This window comes from Girardinichthys multiradiatus, chromosome X (genome assembly GCF_021462225.1).
Source record: "Girardinichthys multiradiatus isolate DD_20200921_A chromosome X, DD_fGirMul_XY1, whole genome shotgun sequence".
NCBI lineage: Eukaryota > Metazoa > Chordata > Actinopteri > Cyprinodontiformes > Goodeidae > Girardinichthys > Girardinichthys multiradiatus.
This window is the reverse complement of record NC_061817.1, coordinates 28,547,604-28,564,504: the sequence shown is the minus strand read 5'-3', so window position 1 is coordinate 28,564,504 and position 16,901 is coordinate 28,547,604.

Below are 16,901 nucleotides of genomic sequence, written 5' to 3'. Positions count from 1 at the left end.
TGCATGAAGACAAACATTTTTTTGATTACATAAAATCTCAAATAAATACAACTCCTAACAATGAAGTGAATTGTCTGCTAACTGGATGTAATATCATGACTGACATGTGTGTTATTGTGCTGTGTAGACTTTGTTCTGCTTTTACCTCCTCCGTTTCATTTTAAGCATTTTTTAATCTCTTGCATTAAAACGTTTTAAGAAATTATAACTTTTGCATTTCTGAGATTTCCAAAAATGAACAATAACCAACAGTACTTTTTACAGCTATTGTTTTTTAAATGGGCAGATTTTTACAAACGTTGATTGGAAACAAACATGGAAACACACCTGGTCCAAGATTGAATGGGACCACAGAATTTACTTTTGGAGCCCACTCCCAAAATAACCTATAACCCAGTATCCTCCACAGCACTACTAATAGTGTTTTGTTGGCCATTTAATACCCCTACGTTCATGTTTTACTAGTCAGACAATTAGCTATACCATCTCTCCCAATTCTGCTTTGCCCTCTAATTAGCTACTTCAGGTTACTTAGTACACCAACCCTGATCCTCAGAACCCACTGTTCTGCATGTTTTACACATTCCCCTGCTGTCACACATCTAAAATAAATGAATGACCAATTAACAGCCTTCTGCAGGAATGCTGTGAAGTTAATGCAGACATTTCATTCATGTGTTCTGGAGCAGGTACATATCCAAAACATTGTAGGACACTGGGCCCTGAGGACCAGGATTGGGGACCACTGAATTAGTATATTATTAGCAGTAAGTAACCCCTGGAAACAACTTTATTTCTCTGACTTACTCATTAGGTCTGTCAGTCATGTTTGAGATTGAGTTCATTTATTTAGGACCATGTACAGGAATAAGAGAAGAAATGCATGACACTATATTTAGCCACTGGCTAATTTTTATTTGTAGACAAACAATATAATTACAATATAAATCCATAAATGTTGACTACATCTTAAAAATAACACAAAAAACAACAAGCAGTCAAAATATACAATTACTCATATGCTTTACTCATTAATTTTTTTTAAATGCACAACACTGTATACAGTCTAGAGTTAACAAATATCAATTGATTCATGCTGACAGCACTGCTTTCTACTGAGCAATTTTTTAGCATCATGGGAGAAAATACAGAGGTCCATACATCTTTCCAAACTACTTGAAATCATGTTCCATTCCTTAATGGCTCTGAATGTTCCTCCTTGGAACTCTACTTTCTGGTCGACCTGGAGGATCATGTCATCTGTTCACAACTCAGCTTTACAACTGTTTTTAGTTACAACACTGTGTACTATTTTTGCATGCTGTATTTAAGAAGTACATTGCAATTATGAAACTGTAATGTGATTCTGGTCAAGTACATTTAAAGATTAATTAAAGAGGGATCTGACTGGTTTCAAAGTTGTCTGACTTGCCTGAAACCAGCTGGACTTTCGATAATATATTATAAATATGAAATAAATATCACATATTAAATTTCTTCCACTTTTTGCCAAAAAAGTGACCAAATTAAATAAATAAATATATCATAAAATTAATAAATGTACCATTTAATGTCCTATTAAATAATTTATTTGTACCTTTTATTATTTCTACATTATTAAAGAATTAAATGTGTTATGATTTGGGGTTGTTTGGTTTTGGGTTTTTTCCTTATATGTTTTTCACTGCTCAAGTTTTGAATCATGCTTCTGTTTATTATTTCTCTGTTTATGCTTTTGTTTCATGTTTTTCTAGTTATAGTTCTATTAGTTAGTTTCCTTGGATTTGCGTTCTGTTCAATCCATGTTTTGCTCCTGTCACGTTGTGTTCTCTGTTAATTATCTTTATCCGGTTCACTTGCTCCAAACTACTCTGTCTTCTTGCTCCACCTGGTTTACACTCCATAAATACACACCTGTTCTGTCATTCAGCGTGGAAACATTTCTCAAACCAAGTCTTGTTGTTTTTCGATCATGCCATGCCTGTCTCGCCTGCCCTTTTGTTGTTTTGTTCCTGCCTCCTGCTGTGAGTGAGTTTTTGTTATTAAACCTTTTTGCACTTACCATCACGCTGCCTGCTCGTCTGCATTATGGGGTCCTATATCTCGCAAGCCATAACAAAATGCACCATTCAATTATGGAATTATTAAATGTATTAAATAAATAAATGATTCCATCGCGGGCTGCACGGTGGCGCAGTTGGTAGCACTGTTGCCTTGCAGCAAGAAGGTCCTGGGTTTGATTCCCGGCCGGGGGTCTTTCTGCATGGAGTTTGCATGTTCTCCCCGTGCATGCGTGGGTTCTCACCGGGTACTCCGGCTTCCTCCCACAGTCCAAAGACATGTCTGTTAGGTTAATTGGTCACTCTAAATTGCCCTTAGGTGTATGAATAGGTGTGTGCTTGGTTGTTTGTGTGTTGCCCTGCGATGGACTGGCGACCTGTCCAGGGTGTACCCTGCCTCTCGCCCATAGATTGCTGGAGATGGGCACCAGCTTCCCCGCGACCCATTATGGAATAAGCGGTAGAAAATGACTGACTGATTCCATCGCACAATTCTTAAAGTTATATGTTCATCAAACTCATTTGATCATACTCCTGTTACAATAACAGTTACATTTCTCTGTCGTGAGATCAGTAAAGTCTTATGTTAATACAGTTCACACTGCAAATATTATCAAAAAAAGAAACTTTGAGGTTTTAATCGCCTCAAATCTTAATGATTTGAGATGCCAACTTAATGAGAGATGATACTAACTTCCCAGGTAATTTCCTTGGAAAAATAAAGTCTTTTTTTTTTTTTTTTTCAAAACTTCTATTAGTTTTCAACACACAACAGACACATTCAAAGTACAATAAACCACTAACAAACAATTATAACAACAAAAATGAAAAGAATCTATCCACAAAAAAAGAAAGCAAAAACAAAACATCAAATATTTCATGTTTGAGTACCAGTTTGTAAAAAATAACTGACCTCTTCTCAACAGGCAGGATGGCTCATAAGGTAAATAAACATAGGAAACCATACTTTAGTGTTTCCTTCTGAAACAGCACATATTCTCTCATGAGGGAGGATTCTAAATATTTCCCTGTACCACAGTGTGACAGTAGGTAGTTTATCTTTTATCCAATTAATGGGAATACGTTTATGAGCCAGCAGTAGCTATCTATTACATAATTTATACTGTGATGGAGTAAGCTACTTTCCTTTGAGGGAGGACCCAGAATTAAAAAAAGAAAATAGAGTCTTTCCTGGCCTGGACCGTGAAGATGCCATATCTCAGCTCTTGAGATATGGCAGCCCAGAACTTTTTAATTATTTACAATTCCAATTGTACATAGAGGTGATACATGGGGAGCCATTTTATTTAATATATTTGGAGTCAAATATAAGTGGTGCAGAATTTTATAATGATTTTCCCTTAACCTGTTGCAGGTGAAGGAGGACCTAAACACAATTATGGCTTCTTCCTAGTCATCATAAATCTACAGATTACCCAGATCTCCCTCCCATTTCCGTAATATATTTGTAATACCAGTGCTATGGGCCTGTAGCAATGAGTAGAAGACAGAAACAAAGTGAGCCTTCCAGGTCAAAAGAAATCTCTCCAGGTCATCATGCATGACCGGATTGTGAAAATGTCAAATTTTGGGCGAACCTGAAGAAAGCCGTAAAAATGTACATTGCAAATACTGAAATGTGACTGTAGTTGCTGAAATGTCATTAGTAGATTATTCTGGTATAACTCACAAGTAACACGTACCCCCCCTTGCCCTGATGGTGTTAGTTATGATACGGTTATTTTCAGTATCTGTATGTAACATTTTTTTCTGTCACCAACCAATAAGCTCCATGGTGAAGCAGACCAAGAGTCAATATAAGATTTGGGTTTAAGATGAACATGTAACTATTCTCATGAAAAAACAAGCATGGCATAAAATACAATTTTATTTTGGAGGCCCAGGCCTCCTTTGTCTATAGGCAACTGTAATATTCCTAAGATACCCATAAGGTGATAAATTCTTTATATATCAACTGTTATGTTTTATCCTAAACATTTTAGTATGACGCTGCCTCTTGCCAATTTTAATGTGTAGACAGTGAACGCAGAACAGCCAGAATTATGGCCGTTCCATTTTTCATACTGATGATTAAAAAAAAAAAAACATTTACCTAACAGCAGCCTATATTGCACATTGCACTTGATTAGTGTCTTCCTTTCCATGAATAATTTACTTCTTTTATATACTTTTTAATTGCTACACAGTATATTGAAGTATAGTTAGTTAAATCTGCTGATACAGGTGATATGCAACACCACATTGACTTTACACCATCATTAGTGATGTGCTGTGCTCATTAAGAATTTAAGTCAGCAGGCAGAGACTGCCAGTAAGCCAGGTTATTGATGAGGCATTGCCAGAAGGATCCCTGAGGACAAACAGGTAGAGCTCATCCCAGTTTTATAAGGAGAACAAGGCAGTATGCAAATACAAGGGAAGGATGAGAAAATTAACAAGTGGACAGAAGATATTTGATGTGTTTAACATTTAACTGCTTTTAAATACAGTTTATTTGTTTCATTAGGTGCAGATAATCTAAATAATTCATTAATAAATCCAATAAAAAACCAATGTAAATTGTTTAGGCATCTAGACTAAATGAAAATAAAATGTACAGTCAATTTAGCTTAATTACTTATGTGGCATCAAAAAAGGAGAAGGAGACTACAAGAAGGAGGTCTGAAAGTCAAAAATTACCTATATTATCTATGTTGCAAACAGTTTCAGATGAAAATGGAGGAAACTCACAGGAAATGCAAGCAGAAATGTTGTTTGTGCTGTTTAATATTTAATAAGTGGATGAAGCTGAGCACCCTGAAACACTAGACCAACAGGATTTCTGTATCCATTGTGAGGAATACAGAATATGAGCAAAACAAGCTGCACCAGAGAGATGTTTTAGTGTAAAACTTACTTTAGGATATTAAATATATTTGACTTTTTTTTCATTTGACATAAAAGTATATATATATATATATATATATATATATATATATATATATATATATATATATATATATATATATATATATATATATATATATATTTGGTGAGTATGTGGAAGATTCAAGTGACAATGTCCAAGAAAATCTAACTCTGCAGTTAAACAGCCTGAATTTTAGAGTTTCATTTGTATCATATGGTTTAAAGGACAGAAATACTATAAAGAAAAAAAAAACATTATGATAAAAACCCCAAAGTGTACTGCTTCAGGTAGCAATGTTGTAAAGCAGCACAGTGTAAAACTCAGACCATCACATGTTCACCCAAGGAACATCTTTAGAATTTATTCTTTCTTATAAGCTAAATGTAAATCAATTCAGTTCACTTTAAGTTCAAATATTCTAAATGAAAAAATTGTAGCATCTGAAAAAATGCTGAGTAAGAGATATAACTAGACAGTGAAACTAAAATGTGTGACAGCCTGAGGTAACCGGTGGATCATGTAAAATCCAGTGTTTTAAAATTACAAGTTCTGCCAATAGTTCTTGGCTTTGACTTTGAACCGAATTAGTGCTTTTTCCTGTGGTGCTCGTGTCAAGACAAGGTCAGTTATATTGGCCAGGGCTAAACACAAGAGGGATTTAGAGGTCAAAAAAAAGTTTTTTTTTCCTCAAATTTCCTTTCTTATGGACCTTGAGGCACCATTTCTACTCTGGCTGGTCGGGCACTACAGCATCAGAGAAGAATACATGTGGGCAACTTTTCCTATCATACTGCTGCAAATCCAATTCTCATAACTACTCTCAGGGTTGTATATCAGCCAATAATGAAAGAACACTTTGTACTCAGGTCATACATGATATATTTGATGAACATATAAATTACTATATTGTTTTTCATGAATGTTTTCAATGTTCAGAAACTGTTTTGAGGATTTTATTCGATTTCCAAGTGGAAATGCTCCTATTGTTGAGTCTTGTAACTATGATGTAGGCCGTAGCTCTGGATATTTTTTAAACAGATACTTTTGAAAAGAAGAATGTTCAAAGGATGGCTAAATAATTGTTAAGCTTAAGGTCTAGGGTCAGAAAAATGGCAGGTGAAATCTTTGCTGACCTCTCACATCCTGGACCCAACTGTTTCTGTTTCTGCCCCTTCACAAATTGATTCTTTTGTTCATAGTGTTTCTTCATCATTGCGTGATGCATTAGACAATGCAGCCCCCTTGAAAAAGAAGGTAATCATTCATTGGAAGCAGCCTCCTTGGCTTAATTCAGAGCTGCATACTTTAAAGAACAATGTTAGAAAATTGGAAAGAAAATGGCGCATACTCCCAAAGATGATTACTTCATCCTCAGCAAGTGAGACAACATTAGAAATAACTGCAGAATCTGATTTGTGTTTTGATCTGTTTTGATCCTGTGAAGCTTCCTGAGTTATCAGAAATATTGGCTTCATCTAAACCTTCAACTTGTATGTTAGACCCAATCCCAACCAAATTATTTAAGGAAGTGTTCCCTCTGATTACCAGCCCCATTTTAGATATGATTAATCTATCTTTAGTAAATTGATATGTACCACAGGCTTTTAAGTTAGCTGTAATCAAACCTTTACTTAAGAAACCTTCGCTTGATTGGGATGACTTGAAAAATTACAGACCTATATCCAATCTTCCATTCTTATCTAAAATTCTTGAGAAAATAGTTGCTCATCAAATGTGTGAGCATTTATACAGCAATGACCTGTTTGAAGAGTTTCAGTCAGGTTTCAGAGCTCATCATAGCACTGAAACAGCTCTGCTGAAAGTCACTGATGATATTCTTATGGCCTCAGATAATGGACTTGTGTCTGTACTGGTTCTGTTAGATCTCAGTGCTGGATTTGATACAGTTGATCACAATATTCTCTTAAAAAGGCTGGAATATGCTGTAGGGATCAGGGGAACAGCGCTAGGCTGATTTAAATCTTATCTGTTTGACAGATTCCAGTTTGTTCAAGTAAATGATAAATCATCTTTAAACTCCAGGGTTAATTGTGGAGTACCACAGGGTTCAGTACTTGGGCCAATTCTCTTTACTATATATATGCTTCCAATAGGTAAAATTATCAGGCACCATAGGATACATTTTCTCAGCTTTACTTATCCATAAATCCTGATGAACCAACCAGTTATATAGACTACAAGCATGTCTTGAAGATATAAAAACTTGGATGACTTGAAGTTTTTTGCTTCTAAATTCAGACAAGACAGAAGTTGTTGTCTTTGGACCAGAGTCTTTAAAAAAGAAACTGCTTAGTCAATCACTTAACCTGGATGGCATTAAATTGACCTCCGGTAATATAGTAAAAAACCTTGGTGTTACTTTTGACCAGGACATGTCATTTAAATCCCATATTAAACAGGTTTCTAGGATTTCCTTCTTTCATCTCCAGAACATTGCCAAAATTAGAAATGTCCTATCCAGGAGTGACACTGAAAAACTAGTCCATGCATTTGTTACTTCAAGGCTGGACTATTGTAATTCTTTACTCTCAGGATGTCCACAAAATGCAGTTAAAAGCCTTCAGCTGATTCAAAATGCTGCTGCAAGAGTTCTGATGAAAATTAAAAATAGAGATTATATTTCTCCTATTTTAGCTTCCCTTCATTGGCTCCTTGTTAAATACAGAATAGAATTTAAAATTCTCCTCCTCACATATAAAGCCCTTAATGATCTAGCTCCATCATACATCAGAAATCTGATTATTCCATATGTTCCTAACATATGGAATAATGTTTGTTCTCAGACTGCAGGTTTACTGGTGGTTCCTAGAGTCTCTAGAAGTAGAATGGGAGGCAGATCCTTTAGTTATCGTGCTCCTCTCCTGTGGAACCAGCTCCCGGTTTTGGTCCGTGAGGCAGACACCCTGTCTACTTTTAAAGCTAGGCTTAAAACTTTCCTTTTTGATAAAGCTTATAGTTAGAGTGGCTTAGGTTATCAGGGAGGGAGCCTTCCTCCCTCCCTGTTGGTTGGAGTAAGGGAGAGTCAGGTTTAGCCTAAACCGGCTCAGTTATGGTTGAGGTGTAAATACACCCTCCATTTCTGCTACCTGTAGGACCCCTTCTCTTTTCCAATGGTTATAATTAATCTGACAGAGAGAGGTATCCCAATCCTTGTGGTTTTTAGTATAACAATGACCACCAGTGGGACCCTTTGTGGGGTTCCTTGTGACGACATTGTTGTAAATAAGCGCCGTTTAACTAAATAATCTGAACTGAAACTATGTGTGTAGTTATGCTGCTATAGGCTTAGGCTGCTGGAGGACATAATAACCACTTTCACCCTCTTCGCTACATTCTCACACTACTCTCCAATTTTGCATTATTTGCTGTTATTTTAGCTTTTAACTTTGTTCTCTCTTTTCTCTTCCTAGAAGCTACACTTGGCATGGCTCTGTGTCTACCGGTGACACCTTTATGGAGAGGGGCATTGTCCAAGCTTCTGCTGGCAACAACTTAATGCTCACCCTCTACCGATGATCCACATGGCCCTGTCTTTTAGTGTTTAACCCTTTCTCTCTCCTAGACATGGCGATTGACTGAGCTTTTACTGTGACTAACTCTATGTGCTGTCTTTCAGACTCTAACATTGAAAGTTTATCTGTTCTTTCTTTCTAGGTGAAACGACTAAAGGAGCTACATCCATTAACATTTACTTCCCATAGAAAGTACTCCTGGATCAGTGCTTCTTTGTTCTTTGTGTCTCTGCTCTGTTCTCTCTAACCCCCAGTCGGTCGTGGCAGATGGCCGCTCACACCTGGTTCTGCTGGAGGTTTCTTTCTGTTAAAAGGGAGTTCTTCCTCTCCACTGTCGCTACATGCATGCTCAGTATGAAGGATTGCTGCAAAGTCAATGTCAGTGACTGTCCACTGTCTCTACATGCTCATCCGGGAGGAGGGAATGCTGCAAGTCACTGACTAGATGCAATCTGCTGGGTTTCCTTAGACAGAAAAACGTTTTATCCAATTTCAACAAATAACTGAATCTGACTGCACTGTTCAATTGTTAGGATTAATTGGAATGTATGTACCTGACTGTTGTGAATCGCCTTGAGACGACATGTGTTGTGAATTGGCGCTATATAAATAAAACTGAATTGAATTGAACTGTTTAAACTTTTACCTTCAGGTTGGTGCTACAGAACACTATTTGCAAAAACCAGCCTCTACAGAGAAAGTTTCTGTCCCCAGCCTGTCTCTCTGATGAACACTTAACAGAGTGCCCAGATCTATCAACACCATGCATATTTGCACCAATTCAACCATGACTTTCTCTTTTGTAAAAGCATTGTATATATACATATTTACAGAAAACATCTTAAACTCTATACAGTTTTTCAATTGACCAGCTGGGACTGCAAGCTACACAACATATACCTTTTTTCAGGCAATGAGGACCCCCATGTAGTCAAAAAATTATTAGCTTACACTCCTAATTCTTAAGAAAGACACTGTGGAGTTTAATACTTTTGCTTTGGGAAAAGAGACCAGTCATTAACTTCTTCATCTTACATTTCAAGTTCAAGGAAGACACAGTGAGAGTGGTGGAATAACTAATAATCAATTGTCTCCACTGTCTTTGTGGGTTTTAACACAATAATTCATGTGCAAAGTGGTCTCTTTGTCATTGTTGTTATCAAACTCTGCTGAGCCAGTCTTTGCATATACACCACAAACGGAGTTTTTAAAAATCTCCTTTTCAGTGTGGATTGGAGGAAAAATGGAGAAAAAAATATAAATTTTGCAAAATATCCAGCTTAGGGCCATCTGCTTCCTCAACCAGTCGTAAAGCTTGCTGTCATATGCTCAGTAGCAGGAAATGCAATTCTCTGTCACCATATTAAATCTAAATAGAGGGGCATTTTAAATTTGTAGATGCAGCAGTATTCCCTGTTTTCTATCAGAATATTGGGTCCAACATTTATCTTTGTGAGTCATTTACAGTCATGCAGTCTCTATAGATGTTAAGTCCTTATTTTGGAATTCTTTCTGCCATAAAGTCATTCACTTTCTTTTACATAAAAGGCACACCTGGGCAAGTTATTCTATTTTTATCTGTCTCTTAGTTGGATAAAGCCACTGTAGAGAATTTGCTGCCATCAATTTTGAGCATCTTTTTTGTTTGTATTTCCCATAGAAAGTAGTCCTGTCTAAGTACTTCAGTGTTTAGCTGTCTTTTTTTAGATGACATGATGAGATATTGCTGCCTAAAAAGTGTTTTCTTTTTGTCAGCACTGTATCCTCTCTATGTTCCAAACAACTCTGTCACAGGACTGTCACTTCCAGCACAAATGACATATTTCCTGTGAAACAAACTGAACTTAGGCTCTGATAATATCCTGAAAGCAACTTTAACGACACAGATTAAAATGCATGTTTGTATCCATTATTAACTATTGCAATGAGTACTTGATCACACGTTGATATTATTACCACAACAGAAAAGTGGATGAAGTTAGTTAATACTAAATCAAATTGCAAGTTTAATTTATGCTTGCTGGCATTTGCATTGTTTATTTATTTATTTTTTTTATGTCTAAGCTTATCACTTTCGCTTGGTCTAAACCTAGACAATATATGTAGGTATTGACTATTGATTGACTAATGTCCTAATCAGGTATATGTTTAGCTTCAAAGTTGAAAACTGATCTAGATGAATTATAATATATTATAATATATTGGATTGATTTGAATTAAATCTGCACTTAATTGTGTTTTGTATAACTGGTTAAGAATTCAAAATGTTTGTCTTGTAAAATGCCTTGAGATGACATTTATTGGGAAATGGCATCATATAAATAAATTGGATTGAACTGAGATGAATTGAATTCACAGTTGTACTGTATTTTATGATAAACAGAGAACAATTTGACCTGACAGATGTTGTAAATATGAATCTGAGAATATTATTTAATATTTAATATTCATATTTTAATATCAATATTTTATCAAATAATATTTCGTTCTGTTAAGGATTATCCTGTGAATACCAGCCCCATTAAGGCGATGGTATTAGGACAGAATAGAAAGGTGTGAGACGAGCTCTGGCATTATTGAACAGCATAAACTCTGCACATATATGGAATGAATTCACACAATTTCTTAAAATACAAGAATTTATTAACAAAAATAAGTCAACTCAAAGTCAAACATATTTAAATCAACAAACCAAGGATTATCTTGAAGAATCCGGAAATGAAGTTAAGTTAGTCTTGGAACTAACTTAGGCAATAATCAGCAACATCTAGACAACCCTTCACAATGCAAAATCAGGTAACATATTATTTTAATAAAATAATGTTTTAAATAATGATCTGCTGAATAAACCAACCTCATGGATGACTAATTCTCAACGGTATCTAATCAACTGCCTTTATTTACTGAAATAATATTTGAAGAAATATTATTGAGTATTTTGGAAAAGAGCCAAATCTTTCTGGAGAAATGGGGCTTAATAGTGTTTACTTAGGTATCAAATCTAGTAAATGATGTTCAGGGCCTATTATTCACTAGCTTGAAAATCAACAACCTTTCTGTTTAATAGTCTTACCGGCTAGCCGTTGAGCTAACAAAGAAGCTAGCTAAGGTGCTAAGCTAGAAGATAGCTTAGCACCAGAATCAACACATACTTTGAAAATACCAGGGTTAATAAAAGGGTTAAAATGCATACGCGCGGACGGCGCGTTATGAGCAATGTTCTGGTTAAAACCACCCTTTAAATAAAGTTTATCTTAACTTTAAAACATACAAAGAACACAGAACCGGCGCGTGCCGTAGCTAGCCTACTAGCTCTAAAGATAGCCAGGTTCCACAAAACAAAACTTCATAACATGAAAACGTTTAGATCATTTCATCCTAAACCTATCTGTTAATCTGCCCAAACCTAACCTCTGACCATGTTAAGGGAATGTTGTCCAAGGGCGAAGTTTGAAGAAGGTATCCAGTCAACAAGCGGTTGGCTCGGTAGCTAGGGTTGCCAACTTCTTAATAAATAAATAAGGGACACCTCCTGGTAGTGCCGTCCAACCCCACTGTCTGCACCTCTACCGGCCTGGTGATTTTTTTCACCCTTTTTCTTTGTGTGAAATGACTTTGGAAACATTTGACTCAAACCCAAATTTAATTTGATGCATGTTTTTGACTGATACAAATATCCATGGAAAAACAATTATTCAGCAATTTATAAAATAATTTATTCTTTTTTCAAAATAAAATTACTAGACAAAAGCAAATATCCTTCTAAAATAAATAAACCACTATTGAAAAGACCTCCATCCTGCTTAACTTAAAACAATATAAAAAAGCATAACAGTATAATGCAAAACATTTTCGTAATAGTGCATTTAGTGCAAACAAAAAGTCTGTAGAAAAGTTGTAAACATTAACACTTGTGCCTTAAAGGCCATGACTGTACAGGTGTAGTGAAAAAAATATTGAACTAGTGAACTAAAAAATGCAGTACTGAATTATGTAGAAACAACCTATTTTTTCCATTTATATTTCATTTGAGCTCTTGCTGCTGCAAGGAATTGTTCGTTTTTCAGGACTACCGAGTAAAACTCTGAGCAGGACATTTCATTAATTAGACTGATAATTAGCTCACTTCTCATTAATTCTGTAGAACATTTGTTGCTCACATCAGTCCACTTATTTTTCATGATGGAGAAAATATTTTCCACAAACCCACTAGAAGAAAGGATGCTGAGGACAAAGGGTACAATAGCCTGGATGTTGGGGATGTCAGCTGCCTGAATAACTTGCATCTATCTATCTATCTATCTATCTATCTATCTATCTATCTATCTATCTATCTATCTATCTATCTATCTATCTATCTATCTATCTATCTATCTATCTATCTATCTATCTATCTATCTATCTATCTATCTATCTATCTATCTATCTATCTATCTATCTATCTATCTATCTATCTATCTATCTATCTATCTATCTATCTATCTATCTATCTATCTATCTATCGATCGATCGATCGATCGATCGATCGACGAGAGCACAGTTGCAAGAAAGTGGGACAACTTCGCCTTTTTTGTCGCGTAAGCGGGGAGGAGACGCTGGAGAAACCGTATCTGATGGGAAAACGCGAATCGACGTAACACCTGTATCTATCCTTAGCAACAGTACCTGCTGGCCAATGAGATGAGTCGAAATATTCTGTCAGCTCATTGGTCACAGAGCAGGATATGGCTGGTAATGAATTTACCGTAATGTTAAATATAAAGCACCCCATCATTTATTGATTCTATTGACATTTTAGTGAAGATTTTTCAGAATCAGAATCAGAATCAGAAAAGCTTTATTGCCAAGTACGTTTTTGGACATACAAGGAATTTGTTTTGGCGTAGTCGGATCCACCTAATAATACGGGACGCGTACTTTTTATTCTAAATACGGGACGATTCCGTTTTTCAAGGGACGGTTGGCAACTCTATCGGTAGCTAACCTCTGCGTTCGCTCTGTGAACAAAAGAGTTAGCTCCGGAGAGCTGGCGGCTCGGCCTGTCCGCTGCCCAGCTGTTCGTTACCGTAACACGGTTGTGCAGGCCGTAGTAACTTCCTTCAGACTCGGCTTGTAGAAACAGCTTCTCTGCCGGGGATCTCTCTCTGCGACACAGGTTTGCTTCTGTGAGGCTTCGGAAAGAAAGGTAAGCAACTCTTACACCTTAATTTCCCCGTTCATGAACGAAAATACCGGATACACAGACAGTATTTCATTCTACTTAACTTTGCATATGATCGATGATCGTATGGCTTTGGATCCAGTTGAATTTATGTCTTTTTGCCAGCAAAAGACATCAGCGCGCTTTCCTCTCCTATCCGGTCCCTCTGCAAGGCCGCGTGGAAGAGAGCGATATGTGGGAAGGGTGGGGGTCTTATACGGGCAGTGGCTTCACTGGGACGTCCTCTGCTACCCCCCTTCGGAGTTGTGCTTTATTTTGGGTAATGGCGCAACAGGACGTCCGCAGTTATCCCCTTTCCTGGCTGTGCTGGAAGAAGGTTAATGCACTTTATTTTGAAAAGTTCCAGGAATGTTCGTACCAGAGTTTTAGTGTTGAAATCCATGGCTGTAGGTCCCAACATAGAATTAAATATGAAACTAAAATAACTGTGCCAAAGAGACACATATAGAAAACTATGGGTTATTCTGAGCTGGCAGGGACACTGAGAAGTATGGACTAACATAATAGCACAACTAACGAAGGCAGGATTAGTCCCCTACAACATTTTCTATTTCTTCTAAGTGGTTTGAAAATGCTTCCATCAATGGTATTTATTATAGAGGAGAGTCAAAGGAAAATTAGTCATCTTCAGATATAATTCTGTCAACCAGTAAATGACCTAAAATTAAATGGAAAAATTATCATTTTGAAAGATACAACATGAGCTTCTTTTCTTTTCTGCATTATAATATTGACTGTACTACAGAAGGTGTCTGCAGAAAAGAAGTACTGTACATGGTATCAACATGACTGACATTAAAAACAAGATACTTTTCCAGCATTTTCTTTCTCATCGTTTGTATTTTATTCTTAATTTCAAAAAGAATTTGGGTAGTGTAGATTCATTAGGAAGGTATGATGCATATTCAGCACTTTTGGGCACATTTGTTTTAAGGACGGTCATTTGTACAGAGATATATTTTGATATATTTCACCCTTCTCTGCCACCGAGCATTGTATTGACAAGAAGAGAAATGAGGGTGTGACTGTGGACGAGGAGCATCATTTAACAGAGCCTCAGGCACAGTTTTTCTCTCGTCTTCCAGTAAGATGCCTTTCTGCAACTCTGACTGCTTGCTGTTTCATTATGATTAGGCTATGGGCTAAATGTAGCCAAGCATTTCAAATATCTTGGAAGAACACACTAAATAAATAATTGTATTCATTCCATTAGGGGAGGATGTGTTTCCCTTGTAAACCATCTTGTGGCCATACTGGCAAACAAAAAGCTGCTGCACCTCCGCCTTCACTTTCTGGTGTGCCAGGATCGGAATCCGAGTTTGAAGAGTTCTGTTCCTCCAAATCTCAACTGTTTCCTTTTCGGTTTTCATGCATTTCCTGGCATCTGAAGCCCACAGTGCATACTGGATGTTCTTTGCAAGTTCCACTGCTTTTCCTGTGCCAGAGTCAGTGTTTCAAGCAAAACACTGTAAATAATGTTGATTCAACTCAATTATAAATTTCTGTTAAAATGAAAGCCAAATTAGTTTTTTTGTCACCATACCAAAGGTTGTCAAGAAAACTGTATAGTGCCCATCAGAATTTTAAAAAACAGTATTGCCTTTATGACCCCAACCCATGTCTGATCCAAATCTCCACCTTATGGGGCAAGTTGTATCGCTACAGATACAACTAGTCTCAGATTGTGGCTTATTGTCTATTTGGCTTAGAGCAGACTTGGGCATTTTATGGGTAAAGGGACATATCTGACACTTAAAATGTCCTAGACTGACCCAGATGAAAACTGGAAATCAAACATCCACAAAATGTTAATTCAATTCAACTCAATTCAGTTTTATTTATATAGCGCCAATTCACAACACATGTTGTCTCAAGGCACTTCACAACAGTCAGGTACATACATTCCAATTAATCCTAACAATTGAACAGTGCAGTCGGAGTTAGCTTTTTATTCAAATTGAATAAAAAGTTTTTCTATCTAAGGAAACCCAGCAGATTGCATCCAGTCAGAGATTTGTAGCATTCCCTCCTCCCGGATGAGCATGTAGAGACAGTGGACAGTCACTGGCGTTGACTTTGCAGCAATCCCTCATACTGAGCATGCATGTAGCGACAGCGGAGAGGAAAAACTCCCTTTCAACAGGAAGAAACCTCCAGCAGAACCAGGCACAGTGTGAGCGGCCATCTGCCACGACCGACTGGGGGTTTTCAGAGAACAGAGCAGAGACACAAAGAGAACACAGAAGCACTGATCCAGAAGTACTTTCTATGGGAAGGAAAAGTAAATGTTAATGGATGTAGCTCCTTTAGTTGTTTCACCTAGAAAGAAAGAACAGATAAACTCTGAGCCAGTTTTCAAGGTTAGAGTCTGAAAGAGAGCACATACAGTTAGTTACAGTAAAAGCTCAGTCAATTGCCATGTCTAGGAGAGAGAAAGGGTTAAACACTAAAAGACAGGGCCATGTGGATCATCGGTAGAGGGTGAGCATTAGTTGTTGCCTCTCTTTCTATGGCGCTGGTATTCTGAGGGCAAATCCAAAGATGTTGCTTTTGTTCTAAACATTTGGCCTTTATATTCTACCATAGCATCCCGTATATTTCTTCAGCAGTGTGCCATTGTAAGCAGAATCTACACCGTTTAATCAAAGTACACTGAGGGTGCATGCTATTGGCAGATGTGCAAAGCAATAGCAAACATATCAAAGCACTGGTGTGAAAGTAAGTTGTGCAAAGTAATAAGTAGCAGTTGGATATGTAGTCCACTAACATCAAGATGTCTTTTTGGTTTTGTTTAGGCTGAAACAATAACCTCACTTTTCAGCTGTTGGGCTCTGCTGCATTTGTTTTTAACTCCAAGGCTCAAGTTCCCTGATCAGAATGGAGAATACAAATGCCATGCATAGTATTTGTGTATAAGCACATCCCTTTCTTGGTAGGAAGCTAACATTTTATTTTGTTGTAAATGTAAAAATGAGCAGCTACTGCAACATGTGACATCAAATGGCAAAAATTTGTTCTCTGTATCCTGTTTTTGAAACATGCTCTGCCCTGTTGGGAGCTTTATTCCACCCTGTAAACTCTGTTGTTTTAATACGAATGTTTGTCAGAAAAAGACAGGGAAGTCTGTGAGATACAGACTCATTAAAGCAATAATTGAA